The sequence below is a fragment of the Salmo salar genome, chromosome 10, assembly GCF_965601325.2.
Source record: "Salmo salar chromosome 10, fSalSal1, whole genome shotgun sequence".
In the NCBI taxonomy this organism is placed as follows: Eukaryota; Metazoa; Chordata; class Actinopteri; order Salmoniformes; family Salmonidae; genus Salmo; species Salmo salar.
The window spans coordinates 80,824,463-80,838,941 of NC_138300.1; positions in this window are offsets into that span (position 1 = coordinate 80,824,463).

Genomic DNA, 14,479 nt, shown 5'->3' on the forward strand with positions numbered 1-14,479 from the left:
GAAAACTATCCCTTTAAATGAATAAATGACAGGTAGCCTTTTCTTGACAGACAAATAGTCAAAAACATCAATGTAAATGTTTTGTTTTAAGTGCTGTGTTGTTCCTGGATTTTCTAACAATGGTAGAAGCAACTGATAATCAGCCAGTTGTGCCAGGACCCTACCCCCTGGACACTGGCCAAATTTAAATTTGATCCCCATACTATTTACATTACGCGTTCATATATGTTGATCCACAAGTAGTGACTGTGACTGCATTCATATCTTCCATGTTACAGACATGATTTTTCATCTGGGACTCCCCAGCCCCTCTACTCTCTTCGACCCCATCTCCCTCATTTCCTTCCTCCTCTTCTCTCCTTTTCTCTCCTCTCTACCCCTCTTCACCCCTCCTCCTCTTCTCCTTCCCCCATCTCGTGTTTCAGCAGCGCCCCGTGCCACCGCTGCCTCTCACAGATGAGTGACTTGTGGGGCTAGCCTCTCCTCGGGGACCTGCTCGGCCAGTAGGGAAGAAAGAGGAACACCCAGTCTCAGGGCTGGTTTGAGGTCAACAGGACCATGACCCCTACGGCCCACAAACACACAGATAATCACCACGGCTGGACTTAAGTGTAACAAATTACAGCCACGCTCCAGGAAAGAGACAAGGGCTGTCCCAAATGGCCTCCTATTCCCTATGTACTGCACTATACTTTTGACCATTCCCCATAGGGGTCTGGTTAAAAGTAGAGGACTATATGGAATAGGGTGCCATTTGGACATACAGTCTCCAAGGCCTCCAGGAAATACTTTGAATCAGTGTAAATTATATCAATCTGTAAGAATAGAATGAAAAAGATAGAATGGCATGATTTTGATTAAAGGGTACAATACGCTTTACAATATGTGCTGATATACTAAAAAACTAAAAAGGAATTGTTTAATTTCTGTGTTTTAACTACTGCATTAATCACTCCTATGGCGATGTTCTATTGTTACAGACCCCGATGGGGATTGTCCTTTGACCTACATCCCAGCAGGGTCCCCCCCACCCCTCTTTGTCACTGTTTATTTGGTCTGCTCACACACTGGTTTGGAACGCAGCTGTTGACAGACACTCAAGGGCACTATGTGGACACTTGTGTCATTATTCATGTCCAGCTGAACTCTGTGTACAAACACAGGGCCGTACTCAAAAACAATGATACTTCCCATACCTCACCAGATTTACAATTTGTAGTTATCTACTGTATCCAATAGCTATTTTACCATTCCTATACATCATCCTATTTGTAATCTGTCATTCATCTCTGCATACTCTAACTTTACTGTTTCTTATTGATCGCTTTAAGTTGATTACTCTAACCTCAAAGTAGTGTTACAGAAAGACCAATACTGTACATATTTTCCTATGCAGATTGTGTGGGGGCACACACACACACACACACACACACACACACACACACACACACTACATGGCCAAAGGTATGTGGACACCTGCTCATCAAACATCTCATTCCAAAATCATGGGCATTAATATGGAGTCCCCCTTTGCTGCTATAACAGCCTCCACTCTTCTGGGAAGGCTTTCCACTAGATGTTGGAACTCAGGAGCCTAGCCCGAACCATGAAAAACAACCCCAGACCATTATTCCTCCTCCACCAAACTTTACAGTTGGCACTATGCATTAGGGCAGGTAGCGTTCTCCTGGCGACCACAAAACCCAGATTTGTCCATCGGACTGCCAGATGATGAAACGTGATTCATCACTCCGGAGAACGTGTTTCCACTACTCCAGAGTCCAATGGCAGTGAGCTTTACACCACTCCAGCCAACACTTGGCATTGCACATGGTGATCTTAGCTTGTGTGCGGCTGCTTGGCCATGGAAACCCATTTCATGAAGCTCCCGCACTGCAACAATTCTTGTGCTGACGTTGCTTCCATAGGCAGTTTGGAACTCGGTAGTGAGTGTTGCAACCTAGGACAGACAATTTTGTTTCCACTTCACAATAACAGCACTTACTGTTAACAGGGGCAACTCTAGCAGGGCAGAATGTGACAAACTGACTTGTTGGAAAGGGGGATACTAGTCAGTTGTACAACTGAATGCCTTCAACTGAAATGTGTCTTGTGCATTTAACCCAACCCCTCTGAATCAGAGAGGTGCAGGGGGCTGACTTAATCGACATCCACGGCACCCGGGGAATAGCGGGTTAACTGCCTTGCTCAGGGACAGAATGACAGATTGTGACCTTGTCAGCTCGGGGATTTGATCCAGCAACCTTTCGGTTACTGGCCCAATGCTCTAACCACTAAGCTACCGGGAAGGGGGCATCCTATGACGGTGCCATGTTGCAAGTCACTGAGCTCTTCAGTACAGGCCATTCTACTGCCAATGTTTGTCTATGGAGATTGCATGGCGGTGTGCTTGATTTTATACACCTGTCAGCAATGGGTGTGGCTGAAATAGACAAATCCACAAATTTAAAGGGATGTCCACATACTTTTGACCATGTAGTGTACATCCCCGCTCACACACACTGTCGTACAACAAACACTATAAACACAGTCAAGACAGGAGTGCTGACCTAGTGTTTGGCTAGACTGACATTCGGGTGTCTGTCCTCACACCTGTTGCCTGCCATAAAGACTGCTGGGCGGGTTACCCTGTTGGGCCACCACTACAACAGCAGCATTGTGCCTAGGAAGCCCTGACCACAGATTGCATTACACATAGATTACCATTTAAACTGCAGTCAGGGCAACCAACCCGATCCCACTCACCTTGGACAATGGTGGTGTCGGAAGGGGGGCACACACACATCACACACACACACACACACACACACACACACACACACACACACACACACACACACACACATGGGGCATAGCCCTGGACATAAGAGCCCAGGTGTCCTGGGTGTGTTGCAGCAGCATGGGGATTACCTCCTGAAATCTACAATTTATAGAGGTACCATCCAGGAGCCACTCTATGTGATGTTTGTCTTAGTTAACCTCTGCTCTAAAGTCTGGTAGTCTGGCAATGGAGAGGGTCTAGTGATGTAGTTGCCTGGCTTTCCCTTGGATTGACAGGATTGGCCATAATACTTATTGTCTGGGATGGCGCAGTGTGGCTAGACAACTCCCTCCCCCTTCATTAAGTTATCCAAACAGCCCAGAGCAGAGCTGGCCTGGACTGACTGATTGAACACTGTGTCTTGGGGGGCGGGGAGTCCTAGGTTCAACAACAACAGGCCTAACGCATGTGTGTAGTGCTTGTCATCTTGTACTGCGGAACAGAGGTTGGCAATATGATATCACCCTTATAGCAGTGGAATAAGCACTACATTAAAACTGTCCGAAGTTTATGAAAATGGCTGTGCTTTTTTTGTCTTCATAACAGCAACAAATCTTGATATGTTTTGCCATATGTCTATAATTGTAGGTTATATGATCATACATTTTGCAGATTTTTTCTAGTCCTGATCTATTACTCAATCACTGTTGCCAGTGGACTATTTATATTTTGTATTTAACTTTTACTGTATTTATTCAAGGGAGCACAATTGAGACCATGGTCTCATTTATAATGGTACCCTGAGTAAAAACATTTTCACAATCAAGAAAAATGAACGTTCAAAAATAAACAAGAAGAATAAAAAGTTACATTTACAAAAAAAATTGAACAAATAAACTATCACAAGCAATCAAAAAAACTTCAAACCTCAATGAATTCATGTAACACCAGAGTCCTAAACTGCCCTAGTGCCACCAGGGAATCAAGATGCCAGGAATAAATGGGGGGCACTAAAACTAAAGGAGGATTTACCTACTTTAGTCCAGACCAGAGGGATCTCAAGAGTTAACCAATGCTGTGAGCAGGTTTGGTAGCTCATTCTTCTATACTTTCGCAACAAAGTTAGGCAAGTTGGAAGCTTGTGTAGTAGAACTTTGTAAACAAAACTGAGTAATGAAGTGATCTACGGGACTTCAATGAGGACCAGCAAACTTTTCGATACAGGATGCAGTGGTGAGTATTAAAACTGTCACCTGTGATAAAGTGAAAGATGCTATGGTAGACGGCATCCAAAGTTTGGAGAGTAGTGGCTGCTGCAATCGGGTAAATGGTGTCATCATAGTCAAGAACTGGCAGGAAAGTTGACAGTACAATCTGCTTCCTGCTATTTAGGGAGAGGCAATATATATTTCTTTAAAAGAAGCCCACTTTAAATCTGAACTTTTTAACTAGCTCAGGCCCAGATATGTATAGGTGGGAAACTGATCGATGTGAGAACCATCCAATTAATACATATGTAGTCCACCTTAAACATTTTTGTGAGAATTAGAGAACAACATGCGTTTATTTAGTCTTGCCCGGATTAAGTACAGAGCTTTATGTCAGGCAACATGGTCAGATTGCAGCTCTAACACAGCCTGGTCAATAGTTGGGGCAATGGCATACATTGGCAATGGCAATGGCAAACAGTGTTGTCTGCATACAGATAAATATTACAAGTTTTAACAGATATACCAATACTATTTATATAAACAAGTATGGAGGACAGGTCCTAATACTGACCCCTGTGGTACACCTTTTGTAATATCCAGGAAAATACATAAATCAAACATTTTGTCCTGTCAGACAGATAATTCTCAAACCACTTGCAAGAAGCCTGATCCAGGCCTATTTCAGTCAACCTTTGAATGAGAATGTGATGGTCCTACACTGTCGAAGGCCTTGGAAAGGTCTATAAATAAGGCAGCAAAATGATTTTTAGATCTAAGCAATTTAACACATAATCTAAAACAAGTCTAGCAGCTGAAACGGTGTTCATGTCTGAGACCAGATTGGTGCACTTTAAGAATAGAGTGAGAAGTTGAAAAAGTAATTGGCTGAGAGTTGGCTAGGGATTCAAAAACTTTAGAAAGGCAAAATAATTTAGAAATTGGATGGTAGTTATCTAAGTCAGAAAGATCTCCTCCTTTAACTAGGGGGAGGATGTGCCACTTTCCAGATCTTAGGGATAACACCAGAAACAATTGTCAAGTAAATAATATAGGTAAATAGTTCTGCAATAAGTGGGGCAGAGAGCTGTAGTAAGAAGGGATCAAGTGAATTAGCACCTATGGGCTTTTTGTATATCACTTAGTACATCATAGACATGGTTGAAATTAAATTAAAGTATGTGAGTCTGTTAGTGCGTCATTCTCTGTAATCTGTTCTGAGGTGACTAAAGTACTCCCTCTAGTGGAATTAGATGCATTTTCAGAGACTATCCTTTCAAACAGGTGGCTAGCAAACTTATTATCATTAAAAGTACCACAAATGTCCATTTTGTCTAGTATGGCACTAGAGGCTGCCAAAACCGTCTGGGGCAAATAGGGGGTGGAGCTTTGTTTCAAAGATTTGACTACGTTCCTGAAATTTGCTGGATTACCACCAATCTCTGACACACAAGTCAAGAAAATGTTTGATTTTGCTTTTCTAACCAGAGATATAAATCTATTTCTCAAATGTCTGAAGGACTGCCAATCAGATGTAGAATCACTCAGTCTAGCCTTAGCCCAAGCTAAATTTATTTCCTATAATTTATCAGACAATGCATGTGTGAACCAAGGATTACATCTGTCTTTTACACTTTGCCTTTTGAATGGCACAAGTTTATCTGCAACAGAGTTAAACAGGGAAATAAAATAATGAACGGCCTGATCCGAGTCAGTGATAGTTGATGCAAACCACCAGTCACTCAACCGCAGTTCAGACAAAATATGTTGCTCATTAAAATTCCTAAAATGTCTCTTATAATAATGTGTGAGTTAGATTTAAGTAGCTTAACATCTCTTATGCAGGCAATGGGACAATGGTCACTGAACTTATTAGAAAATGTGCCATTGTCTGTAAACTTATGAGGGGCATTTGTTAGAATAATATCTAAAACAGTCTATTTTTCAGGGTGTTTAAAGTTGGGGCGAGTTTATTTAGTTATCAGATTAGTTAGATTTAGCTCAGTACACATCTTTCAACCTATCAGATACTGGCATCAACCAATCCAGATTAAGATCACCCACTATTAATAATTCGGATTTAGCATAGTTATACAGCAGGTCAGACAATTTGCTAAGAGCACATGAAGTGGCCGAGGGAGGGCGATGTTGTTGATGATCCACAGTGTCATGGAGAATAAGGGTCTAATAGCCCAGGTTTAGTCTCAATGCATTAGCCAATAATTTATATATACACTAGACGATTTAGAGGGGGCACTGTTTTGAAGCCACCATGCCTCCATCTTGGCACTCCCCCACCGTTGTAGAAAAATATTTTGGAAGCTATAGAAATGCATTTATTAAATGTTTATTCTATTACAGGCACCTTCATGCATACTTTAAATTATATAATGTGAGCTAAACATTACATTTTTAAATGACAAAAAACAGTATATACAAACATTTTCCTTAAAGTTTAATAAAACAATATATAATGTTACTGTCCCCATGACAACAAAACAATACTTAAAATACATTACATTTTGTGCTTGAATCAGCTTATTGAAATATTGTAGAATTCCATTCATTCCTATGGAGGACTGCTTCTTCTGGGGAGTGCCAATATGGTCGACTGGTGGCTTCAAAGCCTCTCATTGGCCAATACGCAACATCAGCAATCCAGGGTTTATACTCATCATCAACGCCAGCACCTTTGCTGAATTTTAGTATTTCAATTTGAATTCCTGTCTCTCATCACAAAACTCAAAATATAACGATGGTCAAGCACTTGCCTCATACCTGAGGTATACTGTAGTTCCAGTGCAGTTTTCATAATAAGACAGCAAAGCTATGGCAAGTCTATTTAACTATTTTGTCATACATTGCTCTTTCTCTACCTACCATATTATGAAAGTTAGAATGCCTTGGCAGCCTGGTCCCGTATCTGTTTCTAATGTCTTACAAACACCTACGGTCATTGGCAAGACAGCCCAAACAGATCTGAGACCAGGCTATGCCTGGAAATGTTGCCATGTTTCATTTACTGAGCACATTGGTAAGGCAGAGAGAGAGAGGGGAGGGGGCCTCTAGCTACAGCATGTTCGGTGGGCAGTACACATCTGGGAAACAGATAAAGAAGGCATGTTTTTTTACCAGGGCCAGCAGCTGTCTAATAACCATATTATGCATCGTAATCAACAGCCCTCCCCTCATCTCAGGTCACTTCTCTGCTAATTGATGCCTGTAGATGGAGGGGAGACAGAGACAAGGTAAATACAATTAATGATCATGAAACACAGGAAATCTGAGCTTTTTGTTGGAGCCCTTATTTCATTGCAGGTACCTGATACCAGTACCTGCCTCAAACAGGCTGTTGTTATGTGCACTTTAACTGTTTTTGCAGAGTAGTCTTCAAACTTTCATGAGGCTTTTGTAGTTTTTGCTGGTTGACGTTGTCAGTTCGACTGACACGACCGACGCATTCCACTCAGTCTTGAAAAATGTTGTTGCTCAACGTGTGGTAAGGAGATAGGCCTATGGAGGGGTGCAAAGAGCCTAGTGGGACGCCGGACGGATGGCTTTGTGCCAGACACTATGATTACCCAGAAAGCCCCTGGAATGCTCTCCCCTCATTAGGGAGACAGATATAGCCCAGTGTGGTACGTTTGGTCCTGTGAGGGTAATGAAGGGTAATGAAAGCAATGAAGCACCGAACATACTGTAGCTAGAGAGCCCCCCCCCCCCACTCTCTGCATGAATTAAACTGTAATGAATGATGATGATGCAGAGTTACATTTAGGGTGGTTTAGTGACATGGTGGTTATTTTTTGTGGAAAAATCTACGGAACAGGTCAGTATAAAATTCTATGTAAAGACAGACCCCCAGGAGTGGACAGAGTGTATTTATCACGTTTCAGGAGAAGACCCAGATGCAGACTGTGTCGAAGTAACAAACGTTTATTACTAGAACAGGGGGCAGGCAAAACGACAGGTCAATGGCAGGCAGAGGTCAGTAATCCCGATCAAAGTCCTTAAGGCACAGAACAACAGGCAGTTTCGGGGTCAGGGCAGGCAGAGGTCAATAATCCAGGGTGGTGTGACAAGGTTCAGAACAGTAGGCAGACTCAGGGTCAGGGCAAGCAGAATGGTCAAAATTGGGGAAACTAGAAAACAGGAACTAGAAAAAGACAGGAGCAAGGGGAAAATGCTGGTAGGCTTGACGAACAAAACGCACTGGCAACAGACAAACAGAGACCACAGGTATAAATACACTGGGGATAATGGGGAAGATGGGCGACACCTGGAGGGGAGTGGAGACAAGCACAAAGACAGGTGAAACAGATCAGGGTGTGACAGTATGTATTTATGTGTATCACTTGATGTCTCTCACTCCAGTGTCTCACTTCAGTTTTGTAGAGAGATGTTTACAGCAGATAACCGACATAAGTGGCCACTGGCCACACCATCAGGACATGCCTAGGTGATCAAAGGAGACATATCAAGAACCCTGCCTTAGCCATTTGTTTTAATGATATGCGTCATCATCACCTGATGAGGCCTGTGGTAAGCTGTAGTGTGTTGGGCTATTATTTGGCAGACCCTCTCTGTAGATGAAGTTTCATCTCTCTCTCAATCTCTCTCTCTCTCTCTCTCTGTGTCTCTGTCACACACACATTCAGTGGATAGTGATGATGACCTAGGTGTCATGTGTAAAGGTTATCAGATGGCCTGCATGTACCAGTGATTTATTAGGTGTTCTCCATCCACACCCTTCATCACTGGTACATCAGTGTACTGTTGCAGTCATATCTGCCAAAGCATGATGGCCGAACATGCCACAATTCACATCAACGGGGCTGTAGTGGAGCGGGTCGAGAGCTTCAAGTTCCTCGGTGTCCACATCACCAACAAACTATCACGATCCAAGCACACCAAGACAGTCATGAAGAGCGCATGACAACACCTCCCCCCCCCCCCCCCCCCAGATCCTCAAAAAGTTCTACAGCTGCACCATCGAGAGCATCCTGACTGGTTGCATCACGGCCTGGTGTGGCAACAGCTCGGGATCCGACCATAAGGCGCTACAGAGGGTAGAACGTGCGGCCCACTACATCACTGGGGCCAAGCTTCCTGCCATCCAGGACCTACATAATAGGGGAAGGCCCCAAAAATTGTCAAAAGACTCCAGCCACCCTAGTCATAGACTGTTCTCTCTGCTACCATATGGCAAACAGTACTGGAGCACCAAGTCTATGTCCAAAAGGCTCCTTTACAACGTCTACCCCCAAACCATGAGACTGCTGAACAATTCATCAAATGGCAACCTGGACTATTTACATTGACCCCCCCAAAACTTGTTTTTACGCAGCTGCTACTCGCTGTTTATTATCTATGCATAGTTACTTTACCCCTACCTACATGTACAAATTACCTCGACTAACCTGTACCCCCGCACATTGACTCAGTATCGGTACCCCCTGTATATGGCCTCGTCATTGTTATTTTGATGTGTTCGTTTTTCTTTTCTTTTTTACTTTAGCTTATTTAGTAGTAAATCTTTTCTTAACTCTATTTCTTGAACTGCATTTCACGGTAAGGTCTACCCCTGTTGTATTCGGCACATGTGACAAATACAATGTGATTTGATTTGATGATGAGGACTTTGGTCATTTATCAACCAGAGGTGACTTCCAGAAACACAAAGATCATCTTTAGCATTAAGTCCATGGCCTACAAATGGACTTACTATGAATGAATTGGGAGTTCACCCACCAGGTCTCTACTGTGACTTGAGACTTATAGACACAATTTGTGTGGAACACATCATTGTCTTGATTTGTCCTATAGGGGAATTGTGTCTTTTCAGCTGACGCTCAGCAAGGACATGAAGACGTCTTGTGAGACAACATGGGGTATTGGGATAATTCGCTGTGTCCTGGCGAGTGTCAGGTATAAGAGTGGAGTCAGAGGGTGGTCATCTAGCCTTTTAAAGGGCAGTGTTACTCTATGAGATACTAGGGTGAAACCAAACCCTGCTTAAGAGCTCCTATCTCAGTGGTGAGCGGCTGTCTCACTGGACTCTGGGCACTGTCCAAACCCCCAGCGTGTTTGTGTGTGTGTGTTCTGCTGTCCTTGGGGTGTCTCGTGCTGCACCCCCTGTAAACACTTTCTTTGAAGAGGAGCCCCTCTAAAAATAAGACGTTACGAGAGCACACCTTTTGCAGCAGCAGCCCACCCAGACATGACCTCCAGAGGCTGCTACTATCTAGCTGAGTATGTGTGTGTGTGTGTGTGTGTGTGTGTGTGTGTGTGTGTGTCTGTGTGTGTGTGTGTGTGTGTGTGGTGTGTGTGTGTGTGTGTGTGTGTGTGTGTGTGTGTGTGCATACGTGTATGTGCATATGGGTGTGTGCGTACGTGCGTGCGGCGGGTGGGTGTGTGTGTGTGCTCGAAGTTCATGACATGGATAGATGAACACATACCAAACATTCACTCAGAACTCATTCCCTATTGGCAGTGACTGACTGATCAGTCCTAATGTGAGTCATATTTCCCTGCATCTTAGGGTCAGAGCCATGTCAAATAATTGTGTGTGTGTGATGATAAGCCAGATTCCATATGTGGTCCTACCTATGCTAACCCCTTAACACAAGAGTCAGCGGTGACCCAACTGTCACGAGTGCGCTGAGAGTCGGGAAACAAGTTCAGGGAGTGAGTGTTTTAATAATTAAACGCAACATAATACTAAACAAGAACACACGAACAACGCACAGACATGAAACTGAAACAGAAACAAAAACTCCTGGGGAAGGAACCAAAGGGAGTGACATATATAGGGAAGGTAATCAGGGAGGTGATGGAGTCCAGGTGAGTCTGATGACGCGCAGGTGCGCGTAACGATGGTGAAAGGTGTGTGCCATAACGAGCAGCCTGGTGACCTAGAGGCTGGAGAGAGAGCACATGTGACACCAACAACCACAACCATCAACACGATGTGTGGGTCAACAGTCCCAACGTCATGTGTCAGTTGGATAACACGCCGTGTTTCAGAAATATTGTGAATGCATGATCAAAACAGGAGCTTCATCTAACCATGAGAAACTCCTGATTATTGTTGTCGTGCTATTATTATACAATAATATGAATTCACACCATTTACACGCTATGCAAACTATTACGGACTACAAAGGGAAACCCAGCTGCGAGCTACCCTGTGACGCAAGCCTGTCAGACAGGCTAAATGCCTTTTATGCTCGCCTCGAGGCAAGCAACACTCAAGCACGCATGAGAGCAACCGCTGTTCCGGACAACTGTGTGATCACACTCTCCGTTGCCGATGTGAGCAAGACCTTTAAACAGGTCAACATTCACAAGGCTGCGAGGCCAGACGGATTACCAGGACATGTATTCACAGCATGCATGGACCAAAAAATCGTCAAAGACTCCAGTCACCCAAGTCATAGACTTTTCACTCTGCTACTGCATGGCAAACGGTACCAGAGCACCAAGTCTGGGTCCAAAAGGCTTCTTAAGTGAAGCTTCTACCCCCAAGCGATAAGACTGTTAAACAATTAATCCAATGGCCACCCGGACTATTTGCATTGACACCTCTCCCCATTTGTTTTTCACTGCCGCTACTCACTGTTTATTATCTAAGCATAGTCACTTTATCCCTACCTACATGTAGAAATGACCTCAACTAACGTGTACCCCCGCACATTTGGTAGGCCATCATTGTAAATAAGAATTTGTTCATAACTGACTTGCCTAGTTAAATAAAGGCTAAATAATAAAATAAAAAGAACATTGTCTCGGTACCGGTACCCTCTGTATATAGCCTCGTTATTGTTATTATCATTTTTTTTTTTTACTTTAGTTTATTTAGTAAATGTTTTCTTAAAACTGCATTGTTGGTTAAGGACTTGTAAGTAAGCATTTCACGGTAAGGTCTACACCTGTATTTGGCGCATTGGACAAATACAATTTGATTAGATTTAGCAGATACTTTTTCCAAAGCGTGCATACCTTTTACGTATGGGTGGACACGGGAATCGAACCCACAATCCATTATTGACACAGCTATACTCTTTTTCCATCTTGTGATACATCTCTGATGATTCCAGTCTAAATTCTACACCAAATTCCTGATACAACCTTTTATTTATTTGTAGCCTCAACTTTACATTAATCAAGCATGCCCAACGACCATCCATGTTGAACAACGCAGCGGAAACCCTCCAGTCCATTGGTCCCTCCCGGCCGACAGGGTTCCCTTCCCAACAGAGATGGCTCTCGTCAAGCAGAGCCCTGTCCCCAATAGTGGTGGCCCTGGTCAGTTTCTGGCTGGGTGAGCAGAACGACAGACCTCAGCTAAGATCACAGCAGCACAATATTTACCTAAGATGCTCTAGTGTTTGATCTTCTTGTGTCGCCTCTCGCCCACGGCAGGGTTAGGGTAGCAGAGGAACACACCGGCAGGGCTCTCATGGGGAACACACACAGAGCAGAGAGACACACCGACAAGACAAGAGGCACTCGGAGCCTCATCGGGCCGACAGGGCCAGGAGGTGAGAACTGCAAGGACACAGACCCCTAACCCTAGAGCCAAATATAGCATAAGAGACAAAAAGGTTGGGCCCAAGCTGGCGGCTACTAAAAACATATCTCTGAGGTGGTGATGGTAGTTAAAGTCTCCTGTTTGTCTTGCTCTTTGCTTTCTTTGTCTGTCCTGGTGGTCCACTCCACTTTGCTTCATTTTGTTTTACATGCAAATGGTGAAGGCATCCAATAGGTTTGTTTTCAGTCCTAAGAAATCACCTGCCTGTACCAACTTATAAGTGGGTTCCATTTGACACAATGTTCTTGTTCTTGTCAATATTGTGGAAAAGAGGCACATGGGATAACGTTCCATGACCTCTTCACTTTTACTGTGGAGATTCATTCTGTCCATCGTATGCCATCAGAGTCAGAGTTATGACATAATGGTGTAGAGAAGTAATTGACACAGAATAGCCAACATGTTACTTCATTTGACCACAGCCTAACTGCACCGTCAGTGTGCTAATGTAGTGGTTATCAAGAAAGAGGAGTTGGTGGAGGAGATGTTGATTGTTCTTGGTTGTAGCAATTAGCGTTGGTAGCAAACACCTCTTATGTTTTCCTTCGGCTATTTAGAGGTATGTCAAATAAAATAAAATAAAATTGTATTAGTCACATTCGCCGAATACAACAGGTGTAGACCTTACAGTGAAATGCTTACTGACGAGCCCCTAACCGACAGTGCAGTTTAAAAAAATACGGATAAGAATAAGAGATAAAAGTAACAAGTATGCGTGGAGACTCTCTGGTCTGTTATTTCTGGACAGCGTGGAAGTATGCATTGGTAGTTTAGTGAAGACTTTGAGGGCAACAGACTGTTACACCCTGATCTGTTTCACCTGTCTTTGTGCTTGACTCATCTCCACTCTGATCTGTTTCATCTGTCTTTGTGTTTGTCTCCACCCCGCTCCAGGTGTCGTCCATCTTCCCCACTATCCCCAGTGTATTTCAAATCAAATCAAATTGTATTTGTCACATACGCTGAATACAACAGGTGTAGACCTTACAGTGAAATGCTTACTTACAAGCCCTTAACCAACAACGCAGTTTTAAGAAAAATACCTTAAAAAAAAGAAATAAAAGTTACAAATAATTAAAGAGCAGCAGTAAAGTAACAATAGCGAGGCAATATACAGGGGGTACCGGTACAGAGTCAATGTGCGGGGGCACCGGTTAGTCAAGGTAATTGAGGTAATATGTACATGTAGGTAGAGTTATTAAAGTGACTATGCATAGATAATAACAGAGCGTAGCAGCAGCGTAAAAGGGAGGGCAATGTAAATAGTTGGGTAGCCATTTGATTAGATGTTCAGGAGTCTTATGGCTTGGGGGTAAAAGCTGTTTAGAAGCCTCTTGGACCTAGACTTGACGCTCGTGTACCTCTTGCCGTGTGGTAGCAGAGAGAACAGTCTATGACTAGGGTGGCTGGAGTCTTTGACAATTTTTAGGGCCTTCCTTTGATACCACCTGGTATATAGGTCCTGGATGGCAGGAAGCTTGGCCCCAGTGATGTACTGGGCCATACTCACTACCCTCTGTAGTGCCTTGCGGTCGGAGACCGAGCAGTTGCCATACCAGGCAGTGAAGCAACCTGTCAGGATGCTCTCGATGGTGCAGCTGTATAACCTTTTGAAGATCTGAGGACCAATGCCAAATCTTTCCAGTCTCCTGAGGGGAATAGGTTTTGTCGTGCCCTCTTCATGACTGTCTTGGTGTGCTTGGACCATGTTAGTTTGTTGGTGATGTGGACGCCAAGGAACTTGAAGCTCTCAACATGCTCCTCTACAGCCCCGTCGATAAGAATGGGGGCATGCTCGGTCCTCCTTTTCCTGTAGTCCACAATCATCTACTTTGTCTTGATCACATTGAGGGAGAGGTTGTTGTCCTTGCACCACATGGTCAGGTCTCTGACCTC